This window comes from Erpetoichthys calabaricus, chromosome 9 (assembly GCF_900747795.2).
Source record: "Erpetoichthys calabaricus chromosome 9, fErpCal1.3, whole genome shotgun sequence".
In the NCBI taxonomy this organism is placed as follows: Eukaryota; Metazoa; Chordata; class Cladistia; order Polypteriformes; family Polypteridae; genus Erpetoichthys; species Erpetoichthys calabaricus.
This window is the reverse complement of record NC_041402.2, coordinates 113,869,647-113,882,876: the sequence shown is the minus strand read 5'-3', so window position 1 is coordinate 113,882,876 and position 13,230 is coordinate 113,869,647. Positions and strand designations below refer to the sequence as shown.

Genomic DNA, 13,230 nt, shown 5'->3' with positions numbered 1-13,230 from the left:
AATATAGGAAGTAAAAATATTATATTTGAATACACAAAGTACATCTTATGAGAAGGACCTGGGAGATGTAGTGGAGTTGTTAGTTTCTACATCCAAACAGTGTACTGAAGTGATTAAAATGGCTAATAGGATATAAAGTTTTAAAACTTGATGTGCAGAGGAAAAGTGAAGTGAAGTTATACTTAATCTATATTGTACAACAAAAATTTATTTGTATAGCTCAAAATCACACAAGGAATGCCTCAATGGGGTTTAACAGGCCTTGTTTTATGTATATATATATATATATATAATTATGTATAATGCACTAGTGAAGCCTCATCTATACTGTGTGCAGTTTTATATCCACATTACAAAATAGATGTAGCAGCACTAGATAAGTCCTCAGTAGGGCAATAAAATTAATTCTAAGACTGTGGAATATGAGAAACTGTAGGAGTTGAACCTTTCTAATTTAAGCAGAGATTAAGATTTTACATGTATTAATTGTTTAACATTATGAAGAGAATTAATACAGCGCCTCCTAGCATTTACTATAAAATACATTCTTCAGCAGGACTCAGAAGATACTGATCAAGGATAAATTTCACATAAATCTTAGAAAGTTTTTATTCATGCAGAGAAGCAAACAGAGACACATGGAAGAAATTACCAAGCAGTGTGATAGACATCCAGATTTTGTGAGCCCCCAAAGATCTTTGGAGAAATTGATTAAACAGGACTGGCAAGTTTTTGGGGGTTGAATGCCCTGTTCTTGTCAAAACTGTGTTAATGTTCAAAGCTCTTCACGAACTACAAAGCAAAAGTGAAGCAGAATAAAGTGGATATGAGCTGCTCAGAACTCATGCCATGTGCTTAGTGCAGCTTCCTAAATCAGTAACATGAAGTTACATATATGTTACTATTCTTCTTGCTTCATTTTCGAGTGCTGTTTTTGACGTCCAATCAATACTGTTTTTTATGTCCATAATGAATCTTTGTGAATCAGGGTGTGTTTACTGAAAGCATCATAACTCTAGAAACATTATAAACTCTATTGTATGATCTATCATTAATTTAAGAGTGTTTCTCAAACACCAGCATAATTAAAGCATACTTATTTATAATCCCAATCCTGTTGTTAATCACTACATGCTTCTTAAATGGGTGTCCTCTTACCCTGACTGTAGCCACAGGCAGTGATCACCAAACAGAATATATTAAATTAAAATTATGACAGCTCAATGAATATTAAGAAAACTGTAATGAACACCAGGATAGAAAGACCAGAACACACACTGAATGGAAATTAAACCCAATAATGGGCACATTTATTGCACAACAAATGATTTGCAGCAGACATCTAGCAGGTGCAGACTCGCAAACGCCCCATAAAAATAACAGTCTCTTGACAAGGCATGTTATTCCTCTCTTGCAGTGTTCCTGATGGTCGTGAAGGGTCTCATATTGTGTCCCTTTTCCCAATTACTATGTTATCATCTGAAAGTCTGCATTTTTAATGCCATGGGAGTCTCCACCTCCCTTCTTGAGCCTACTTGGAATTCAAAGATATGACGAGAAAGTTCCAGGGGTTCCGGGAACACATCACTCAGCACACCTGTGAATACCCTGCTGTCAATCACAAGTTCAAAATGTTGCAGCTCGCAGGATTTTCATAGAAACATTTCCTGTCATGAAATTGGTTATATAGAGAAGCAGGAAGAAAGAAAAAGGAAGGAAAGGACTTAAGTTTTATAGAGAGAGTGTGGCTGTAATAAAAAAAGCCAACCGGAATAACATTAATTAAATCCTATGTTTGTGTCTACTACTGCCACCTCACAAACCCAGCACTCAAACATAGTAAAATTAAACCTGTGGGATGTAGCATATATCCATCATACACCATGCCTCTTGGAACCTTGTTACACCTGCTATAAAGGTTCCCTGCATTGAACATAGATGTGATTTTGCAGTCACTAAGGACTTTTACTGAAACTGTGCCCTGGGGGTGTTTGAGCCAATTCAACAGTGTGAAAAGGGAAGAAACACAGAGGTTGTTGGTGGATGGCTAGTAGGTGTTAGTAAAGTATTCCCTCCATGCTTACTTGTTGACATTTGCAAGCAACCCTCAGGCAACAGCTGAAGTACAATACAATACAGAATATCAGCAAACCCTGAGTGTGGTGGAATGCATAGTTAAGGCATTCAAATAAACATAACATATACTGTCCAAAATAGTGTAGGAATTTTTCATTCACAGTGGTACAAATGTACATTAGGCTGTCCAATATAGGCATGATTATTTGTCTGAAAGAGAGTAATATAGGTTGTGATGTGCAGACTCATCGTGTCATTTCCATCCATCCATTGTTTAAACCTGCTTTATCCTGAGCAAGGTCACAATAAAGTTGGGATAACTGCAGAGGATGCCAGTCCATCACAAGGAGCACCACACACACAAGCACACTTTAGGGTCTGTTTAACAATGCCAATTCAATTCACACAACCTGCATATCTTTGGACTGATTAAGCAGCTGAAGGAAACTCAGGCAAGGGAAAATATGCAGTCTCCATGTAGAAAACACCCATCTCCTTGTATCATCTTACTTTTTTTTCCCTTGCTTTTGGAAAGGGTTGTGTGTCTTACTAAACCATGATATTATGCTGTAATCTAAAAGAAAGTTTTTTTTTAAAGTGTGATTTTCTTTTATGTCATTTGTCCATCATTTTTTATGATGTTATATTTATTTCATATTACTTTCCGCAACTTTTTTTATTTCTACAGCAGGATTAGAGAATCACCTTATAATAAAAATATTGCCATTTGACTATTCCAATTGACTATTTTCCAGTCAATATGTGATGCTTTTTTGTAGGGAACTTTAGGGGCAGGGCTAACTAAGTGATATTTTATGCTTGCTCATAAAGTGGATGTTTAAGAAAGATTTTGTGAAATGAGCAAAAAATGTTTGTCATATGTTACATATGTGCATCATAAAGTTGCTCATAAATTGCTAGAATTCATTGTTTGCAGGTCTTTTGGGTCCACTGGTACTTCTCACCGTAAGTCAGGTGTTTGACATACAATTTTGACCTTGTTCAAGGGACAGAGTGAGTAGAAAGAAAGGTTGCAGTGGCAGTGTAATTGTAAGCATGTTTACCTTCCAACCAGGAATTTGACAGGGAATTCTGGTTTGATTCCTGTCTATTACCTTATGCTTTTCCTTTAATCAAGTATTTCTCTCAGTACTTCTTCCACCAGTACATCTCCTTTGCAACCTGCACGGGCACTGTTTCTGTGTTGTATTTGAAGTTGTACAGTTGTGGCCAAAAGTTTTGAGAATGACACAAGTATTGGTTTTCACAGAGTTTGCTCCTTCAGTGTTTTTAGATGTTTTTATCAGATGTTGCTATGGTATGCTGAAGTATAATTACAAGCATTTCGTAAGTTTCAATGGCTTTTATTAACAATTACATTAAGATTATGCAAAGTGTCAATATTTGCAGTGTTGGCCCTTCTTTTTCAAGACCTCTGCAATTCACCTGGGCATGTTGTCAATCAACTTCTGGGCCAAATCCTGACTTGTGGCAGCCCATTCTTGCATAATCAATGCTCAGAGTTTGTCAGAATTTGTGGGTTGTTATTTGTCCTCCTGTCTCTTGAGGATTGACCACAAGTTCTCAATGGGATTAAGGTCTGGGGAGTTTCCTCTCCATGGACCCAAAATTTCTATTCTTTGTTCCCTGAGCCACTTAGTTATCACTTTTGCCTTATGGCACAGTGCTCCATCTTGCTGGAAAATGCATTGTTCATCACCAAACTGTTCCTGGATGGTTGGGCGAAATTGCTGTCAGAGTTTTGGTATCATTGTTTATTCATGGCTGTGTTCTAAGGCAAAATTGTGAGTGAGCCCACTTCCTTAGCTGAGAAGCAACCCCACACATGAATGGTCTCAGGATGCTTTACTGTTGGCATGACACAGGACTGATGGTAGCGCTCACCTTTTCTTCTCTGGACAATCTTTTCTCTGCTTGCCCCAAACAATCGGAAAGGGGATTCATGAGAAAAATTGACTTTATCCCAGTCCTCAGCAGTCCAATCTCTCTAACTTTTACAGAATATCAGTCTGTCCCTGATGTTTTTCTTGGAGAGAAGTGGCTTCTTTGCTGCCCTTCTTGACACCAGGCCATCGTCTGCTGCCATTCCCGAGCATGCTCTACACTGGTGGTGCCCCCGATCCGCAGCTGAATCAACTTTAGGAGACGGTCCTGGCACTTACTGAACTTTCTTGGGCACCCTGAATCCTTCTTCATAACAACTGAGCCTCTCTCCTTGAAGTTCAACCAGCATGACAGAGTGATCTACAGCCTTGTACTCATCAACACTCTTACCTGTGTTGAGGCAAGAGGATCACTGAAATGATGTCAGCAGGTCCTTTTGTGGCAGGGCTGAAATGCAGTGGAAATGACTTTTTTGGGATTAAGTTTATTTCACGGCACAGAGGGACTTTGCAATTAATTGCAGTTCATCTGATCACTCTTCATAACATTCTAGAATTTATGCAACTTGTCATCATAAAAACTGAGACAGCAAACTTTGTGAAATGTAATATTTGTGTCATTGTCCAAACTTTTTTCCACGACATACTTTGCTCAGCTTGACTGGGGCATCTTGAGAGCAAATGAAGTGGTCACTATCATAAACGGATGAAACTAGTGACTATCTTTATACCACAGATTCCTCTCATTCTGTCAAATTGCCCCTTCCATTTCAAATGACTGCAGTTCTCTGATAGTCTATGTACTGCAGCCACACATCTCCACTCAAACTATTTCTGTCATGGGCAGCTGTATGTTGATTGCTCAAATGACTGTAAAGTAAGAGTTACACTGATGTTTTGAAATAATGTGAAACACAGCAAGCAATGTTACATGCAACAATCTTGGTATTTGACCATTACTGCTATCTAATGTATTTTCTTTTACACAAAAAATGAATATGGTTATTGTGGACATTTTGTACACCTTTTAAGATGTCCCCTCTCTACTTAAGGTGAAAGGTTCATTTGAACACTTTTGATATTCTGATATCACTCTGGAGCAGTATATGTAAAAGAGTGAATCCCAGTAAATTCCTTGGTTGGTGTTTTGTTTGACAAGAGAAATATATATTGCTCTACTTTCCCCTTTTGTATTATTAATATGTAGCCTTAGAATGCCTAATCTCACAGACTTACCACTGTTTATAAGGTATTATTGTATATAACTTATCCCCACCTTCCCTTCTATATCTATAACCTCAGGCAATTAGATGTAGTAAAAAGACAAGCAGAAGTTAAGTTACACATAAAATAATGTATTATTGATAATATTCATAAATAATAACAAAATGCAAAGTACATTTGAATATTGGCAACCATACAACCTGATTAAATGATGATATGTAGTTCAGGCGGCAAACAAACTTGTGGTTACTTAAATGTCTCTAGTTAAGGCGTCATTGGTGCTCAGCTTTCAGCCACATGTCTGTTGAAAATGGGTGCTGAGCTGTGCTCTTCATTGTGTTTTCTTCATTATCACAGGCCAGCAAGAGATGCTTCCTTCATCACAGGTCAGCAAGAGAGATGCTTCTTTCAGATGGTGGTTAGTAAGAAAGAGAGTGTGAGGCTAAACAAGTAAATATATAGATTTTCTGTCCAACCCCTATAGCCAATATGGTGTCGTAGTACTTAAAGGCCTCTGAGACAAGCCAATTCCAAGCAGCCATACCTCAGACCAATGGGGGAATACAACATCTTAAAACCTGCCACCCCCAAGACCATATGTCTTTAAGTCTTTCTTGCGGGGGAAGAAATGAATTAAGCAAAGAAACACTAACCAAACCGGTTTAAGGCACATCTTCCCCCAACTCCTGTCGTAAAATTCAGGGGGGGCAGGGGTTTGGGCGGTAAACACTAAATTACATTGCTTTGCCCAAATTAGAAATAAACACACACAAAACATTTATCAAGTTATATGTAAAATCTCACATCACAACAGTTGGTTAGTACTGGATATCTATGATCACACTTGTAAAAGGTGATAATGAGGGATATTAGATGTTGAATACAATCTTCTTTGGTCTCTTAATTGCTACCTGCTATAAACATATAGGCACCTTTTACCTCAGACACGTTCAAGGAAGTTGCCAAGTTACTCTATAAAATCACATCATAGTCCTCATCCCTTCCACTAATTCCAAATTATTACGTCAATGGCAAGACCCTTACAAGATCAAAGAGAGAAAAGGCTTGGTGGACTATGTGGTGAAATAACTAAATTGTGAACTACTGGAGTGGAGTGGGAGGAAAGGAAACCCAATCCTTACTCCGGCCAGCCCCGCTCTCTCTTTGCATTCTAGAGCAACTCAATTTCAGACCTAATTTGACTGCCCCTCTATCAGTGACATTCTGAACTGGCCACATCTGCAATCCAAGCAGCAGATACATGCCACACTTCTCTGATTGAGCTACGTCCTTGACAAATCTAACAAAAAAGATCATGCTCCTAAAAAGCAGGCTATTACATTAGCATCTGTGTTGATGTCTCCTGACTTTTCACTACCTTTTATTCTTCAGACCAATGCATCAGACACAGGTCTAGGTGCTGTGCTGAGCCAATGCATTACTGTTGCTGATGAATCACCTCTGATGTACTTGAGCAGGAAACTACTGGAAAAGGACACCAAGTATGCAGCAGTGGAATGGGAAGCCTTGGTGATCAAAGTGGCCATACAACATCTGAGGTACTACTGTCATGGTCATGAATTCACTCTTATCACCAACCATGCAACACTCCAGTAGATGGTGTTGCATAACGAGTCAAATCCCTTGTAACTCTTTGGTTTTGGAACACCAGCCGTATAAGGTAAAGGTTCAGCCTCATTGTAACTCCCACCACGCCAACCCAATGTGGTCTCTTGTGTTTATGACATCTTGGTTTGGTCTGCCAGGGGTAATGGCTCTGGGCTGGTGGGGGCAGGTCTATGTCACACACACCTGATTGGGAGACAACTTCAGGGATTTTCAACATGTAATTCCACTCCAAGACTAGGGCTGGTGTTCTCAGGTAACATTTCTCTTCTCTGTCTCTTTGCAGCTCTAGCAACCAACACCTCACCAGCATAAAACATCATTCTGATACCAGGACTCCAGGACCCACCCCTTTCACCTCACCGACTTCATAACTGGCATCACCACCATCTTTCTCCAGTCTAACGATAAGACTCACATCTAGAAAGATGTCTCTTGCAACACAAAACACACATAAACTTGTGTTTATTATTTTGTCATATAATATACAGGGTTTGCCTGAGGGTGCACCAAACCTTTATCTTTGGATTGTGCTTCATTTACAGTGTATATAAATGACTAACAAAACAGAGATACAATAAACACGGCTAATTAGGATATGTTTGGGTAACGTAGTGATTCTTAGATTTAAAAGCTGAAACCAAAGAGGTATCTCTTTTATATAAGCAGAGAGATTATCCCAACTGAAAGTTTGATCTTCCATTGTTATCTTGTAACTGTCCTGGTTTGTATGCTCCTGAAGTACTTTGAGAACTTCTTTGCTTTTCTTTAAAAAAACTGCATGATTGCTTCCTGGAGACCTTCCACTATGTTTTTGGAATATTTGTTTAAAATGTTTGGTTCTACTTTATATTATATAGTGTGGTAAAGGAAGAGTGAAGTTTCAAGAAAGTGGAGAGGGAACACGTAGAGTGTAATGAAAATAAGCACATGACAAGTTCAGTGGAAAGAGTGCAGGAGGTGAAGGAGAAAATATATGGATGGAGTCACTAGAAATGAAATGATGGAAGACAACTTATGAAACTTAAAAATTTACTATATGTTAATAAAAGTTTTGCCTAGTCAGTGAAGTAACACGTCCTATAGGTATGTTAGAGGTATATCCACGTCAGGCACACTGGCAGTGACACCTAACACAGAGTAGTTTCTGTCATTTAAATATTGTTTAAGTGAATGGAAAAGGGATTGATTGCAGGGTGTATGTGTAGAAGAGAAAAGGAAAAATAATACATTAAGAGAAAAGCTGCATTCTACTTGCAACGCTTCTAATGGAGGCATTGTCTGGTATGAAAAATGTATTTTATAGCATTTATATTTAGATGAAGGCATAGTAACATGTGCATGTAAACTATTGTGGTGGAGATGCCAACATGAGATTTAAGAACCCAGGGTCCTGCTCTCTTCTATTTTAGAATACAAAGTTAAGGAAATGAATGCATGGGTGTCACACAGACATAAGAAAAATGCAATGCAGTCTATAAAAGAAAAATTAGGTCAAAGGATGAAAGCAGTTCCTGTACAGAAATGAAGTTATTGTGCTAGTTTTTTAGCAAGAATAGAGAGCAAAGTGCAAAGTCAGTCAATGCATTGGGTTACTTAAAAAAGGCTCAGCGAGAGCACTATAGGATGATGTGTGATAAATGAGAGAAAAATATACAACTTGAAAGTTGTGGCAGGGATGAAATTGTCCACCTTTCTTGAGTGCTTTGAAAGGAGAATTGAATGTGGATTGCACAGATCTGCTGCTTATTTTCAGCTTGGCGGGGTAGAGCAAGAATGGCTGCAGCCCATCGTCACAAGCATTTTTAACAACAATAACCATTTCTTTATTGTGCTGCACTGTAGTAGATGAGAAAAAACAAAGAATGTTTTTTAATGTGACAAGCTTCTTTCATGGCAAAATAACAATACAAACATCTAAGGAATTTAATAAAAAGAAGTTAAAGAGTAGCAGGCTCCATGTGGCCTAAGAACATGTGATGTGCTTTCATTATATCAGGAGCATGGCTAGGAAGATTCAGGAAACATCTGAGCCATATTTGCATGAAGAACTGAATTAGGCTGTCCTTTCCATACCCTCCTTCAGCCCCATAATTCTTTGTTTTATTTATAGGTTCTATCTTTCAGATCAAATAACTTCATTTTTAAAGTGGTGACGTCACTGTGAATGACTTTTACTTTACATTCATGGTATAATATTGTGCATTAGATAGTGGGCAAGTCCTATGTTAGTTTAGTATGCTCCTTTTTAATAAAAGCCATTACCACATGTATATTGGTAAAATAGAGAGTCCACACCATTGCCAAAGTCAACAACAGCTAAAGTTGCCATACTCAGATGGAGCTTATGTCCTTGCCTGACATCACCATGAATGCCTATGATTTGTCCCTGATTTGGAGCTGAACCTTGTAGTTTGACTTATCAATTCAACTTCAATGCAATTTACTTTCACTTTAATTAAGAATGCAAAAAAAGTTTTGATATAAAGAAATTGTTTAACCCACCCTGACTCATCATTTCCTGGTCATATTACATTTCATGAATGTGCATATGCATGTACTCACAAAACATAAATATTTGCAAGTTACCTATTGTCTGGCCAAAGTTTGTGTAGGTGTGTAACAAATCTAGAGTCATGGTCTGACAACAGTGTATATACTATGTAATTGATAGGGTATGTTACATTGCTTACTGTCATTAAAGGATTTATTTTTTGTACTATGCAACTGGCTAGATGCTCTGAAGATATGGCTTGCAAAGTGTTGCTTGTGAATAATGTGGGTGTTTTTCCTGTGATCATAGTTTATCCTGATCAACAGGCTCAGCTACATTCTTAAAGCTCTCTCTAATAACTTGCTTGACATGCTATGAACCAAAAACAAGAGTGTCTTGCTCTTCAGTCTGTTTTAACCTTTGTGAAAAACAGGTAATATATTAACACTGATGATTACCTTGTGAATTACCTGTGTTTCATGCTGTCAATTTCATTTCTTCCCAGATTCTTGATGCACTTCGCATCCTTCTTCTACAGGTACATAATGAAATGGTCATAAGGTAATGAGAGAATGGACCTTGTGATTAACTCAGCATTCTTATGCAACAGGCACTTCATGATCATTAGTAATGTGAGATGCCTTTACCTGCTTTGGAGTCTGCTGCTGTGGACACACTATCTTAACAAATAATAATGACTCACTCTGTATGGTAATGAATACTTTGTAATCACCTGAAGACCAAAGTCATATTATTTAAGAATATGGTACCCTGGTATTGAGATAAGTCAATATGCATTAAAAACGACTTGCTGCAATTTCAAATGGTGAAAAGCAATTGAATCATGTGTACTAATTCTTTCACAAATGTTTATGGGTAGATTTCTTTGTATAGGCATTTGATGGTGTTTTCTGATGGTACGGTAATTGCACAACATGTTGAATTATTTTGTAAGTATATTGCATTCAATGTATACTAGTATTTTCTTCAGAATTATACTTTTTACAATTAAATTGACCTGTATATCTTTAAAACTTTTCATCCTTTATAAAAATTTGGCTTGGTAAACTAAACCCTACACAGCCAGTAGCTAATCTTCCAATTAATAATGATGTATTTTCCAGCTTTCTACTTATTCTCAAAAAAAACATTTACCATTTTAAACCAGTTTTATGAATCAACTCACCATGGCACATATCCTAGGAAGAGCCACAAATAATCTGTTTCTCACTGGTGATTCTGTCCACTTCAAAAAACAAAAAAAAAAACACTGAAGCATGGCCATTAACACTAGAATTACCAGAGCCTACGAAAAAACTTGTAGATTCGGCCCACCTTAAATTGCTTCTTAAATCCGTTCACACCTCTCCACCAGCGTCTTTTGTCCTCTAAATGTGCTGATAAAGGCAAGCTGCCAGCAGCCGGCTATTCCATCCCCCCACCGACTTAGAACATGCACGAACTTCTCCCAGCTCATGCCTTGATTGATTATCTGGGAGTGACTGAACTGGAGTTTTAGAATGGAAATAACAGATCATTATTTGGAACACACGCATTTCATGTGTGTTCCGTTTCTACAGTAATCTGTGTAAACACATTGTTAAAAAAGAAACTTTTTCATATTTTAGTAATAAATGTTACAAAATGTAGGCATAAACTATAGAATATGTAAAGCCTGAGTTCCAAAGATCAAATAAACACTTTCACAAAAGCTTCACAGATGATACAACAGTTTCCGTGGTGTAGCGTGCTAAGATTTGCCTCTCAGAGTACAGCAGCTTTGCTGTGCCTCACAGATCTTAGTTCAATTCCCCACTGGGGATAAAGTGTTACTTTTTTTTTCTTTTTAACCTCAAACAGACATAAAATTTATAAATTGGTATGCACTGTCAGTTAATGAGATCGTTATATTTTCATGTGGGATGCTCCTTTTAAAATATTTTTTTTAACAATTGAGACTGCAATTAACATGAACAACTGTCCTTATAACTTATTTTTAAGATCCATAACACACAGACAGACAGAGCACTGCGTAATAGAGAGACAGACAGGCAGAGATATATAAGTAAACAGGGAAGGCACATGTACTGAAAGAAAAAAAAGATCAACATGTGCGTTGTTCCTGCTGCACTGAATAAGCTCACGCGCTCTAACATCACCCCTCCCCCCGATCTGACTTTCTAAGTAACAGCACAGGTACAGACGCAAACCAAGTGTGATCAAGAGTCCCCGGTTCACTCCCTCAAGAGTCCCCGGTTTGCTCCCCACTCACTCCTATATTTGCCGTTTTCAGTAGTAAGCTGCTCTTTTTGTTAATATTATACAGTAAACACATGCACTTGGTTTGCATCTGTACCTGTGCTGTTACTTAGAGAGTCACATGTGGGGAGGGGTGATGTTAGAGTGCGTGAGCTTATTCAGTGCAGCAGGAACAACGCACATGTTGATCTTTTTTTCTTTCAGTACATGTGCCTTCCCTGTTTATTCATATATCTCTGCCTGTCTGTCTCTCTATTACGCAGTGCTCTGTCTGTCTGTGTGTTATGGATCTTAAAAATAACAGTTATAAGGAAAGTTGTTCATGTTAATTGCAGTCTCAATTGTTAAAAAATATTTTAAAAGGAGCATCCCACATGAAAATATAACGATCTCATTAACTGACAGTGCATACCAATTTATAAATTTTATGTCTGTCTGAGGTTAAAAAGAAAAAAGAAAAAAGAAAAAAAAAGTAACACTTTATCCCCAGCAGGGAATTGAACTAAGGTCTGTGAGGCACGGCAAAGCTGCTACACTCTGAGAGGCAAATCTTAGCGTGCTACGCTATGGAAACCATTGTATCATCCTTGAAGCTTTTGTGAAAGTGTTTATTTGATCTTTGGAACTCAGGCTTTACACATTCTATAGTTTATGCCTACATTTTGTAACATTTATTACTAAAATATGAAAAAGTTTGTTTTAACAATGTGTTTACACAGATTACTGTAGAAACGGAACACACATGAAATGCGTCTGTTCCAAATAATGATCTATTATTTCCACTCTAAAACTCCACTTCACTCCCAGATAATCAATCAAGGCATGAGCTGGGAAAAGTTCGTGCACGTTCTAAGTCGGTGGGGGGATGGAATATCAGGCTGCTGGCAACTTGTCTTTATCAGCACATTTAGAGGACAAAAGACGCTGGCGGAGAGGTGTGAATGGATTTAAGAAGTGATTTAAGGTGGGCCGGATCTACGAGTTTTTTCGTAAGCTCTGGTAATTCTAGTGTTAAGAAACACTTTAGCATTATACTTCCTCAGGAGTTGTTTGTTTGAGCTGGAGCAAGAATAAAAGCAAGACAGAAAAGACTCAGGACTGCATCTGCCATCCATTGCAATGAGCAATGTTGGATCACTTTCAAATTAAATGGATGGACTGTCTGCTGTCATACTGGGTCACAACCTTTACAAATATTGTGCATTTTGTGTACAATTGAGAGCTGGCTGAAACCTGATATACAATTCAGTCCACAATTTCCTTTTAAGAATGACAGCCATTTTATACATGGTCCCCCATATACAGGGACTCAAAAGTATTGGGACAATTGACTGACAAGCTGTTCCATAGCAAATTGTGAGCAGGTCCCACATTTTTTCATTAACTATTAAGTAGTTAGAAGGTCTGCAGTTGATTCCAAGTATGGAATTTGCAATTGGAAGCTGTCTCTGTGAACTCTCAATATGAGGTCCAAAGAACTGTCCATGCAAGTAAACACAGGCCTTCATTAGGCAGAGAAAACAAAACAAACCCATCAGAAGATAATAGAAACACCAGGCATGATCAAATCAACCTCTGGTACATTCTTAAAGAGAACGAACATACTGGTAAGCTCAGCAACACCAAAAGGCCTGGACAATCATGAAA

General features: G+C 37.9%; 1 protein-coding gene across 4 annotated transcripts in view; it reads right to left on the bottom strand.

Moving 5' to 3' along the window:
• Positions 1-13,230, bottom strand: part of LOC114658054 (uncharacterized) — a 107,281-nt gene that overhangs the window by 71,146 nt on the left and 22,905 nt on the right. The window lies entirely within an intron of this gene.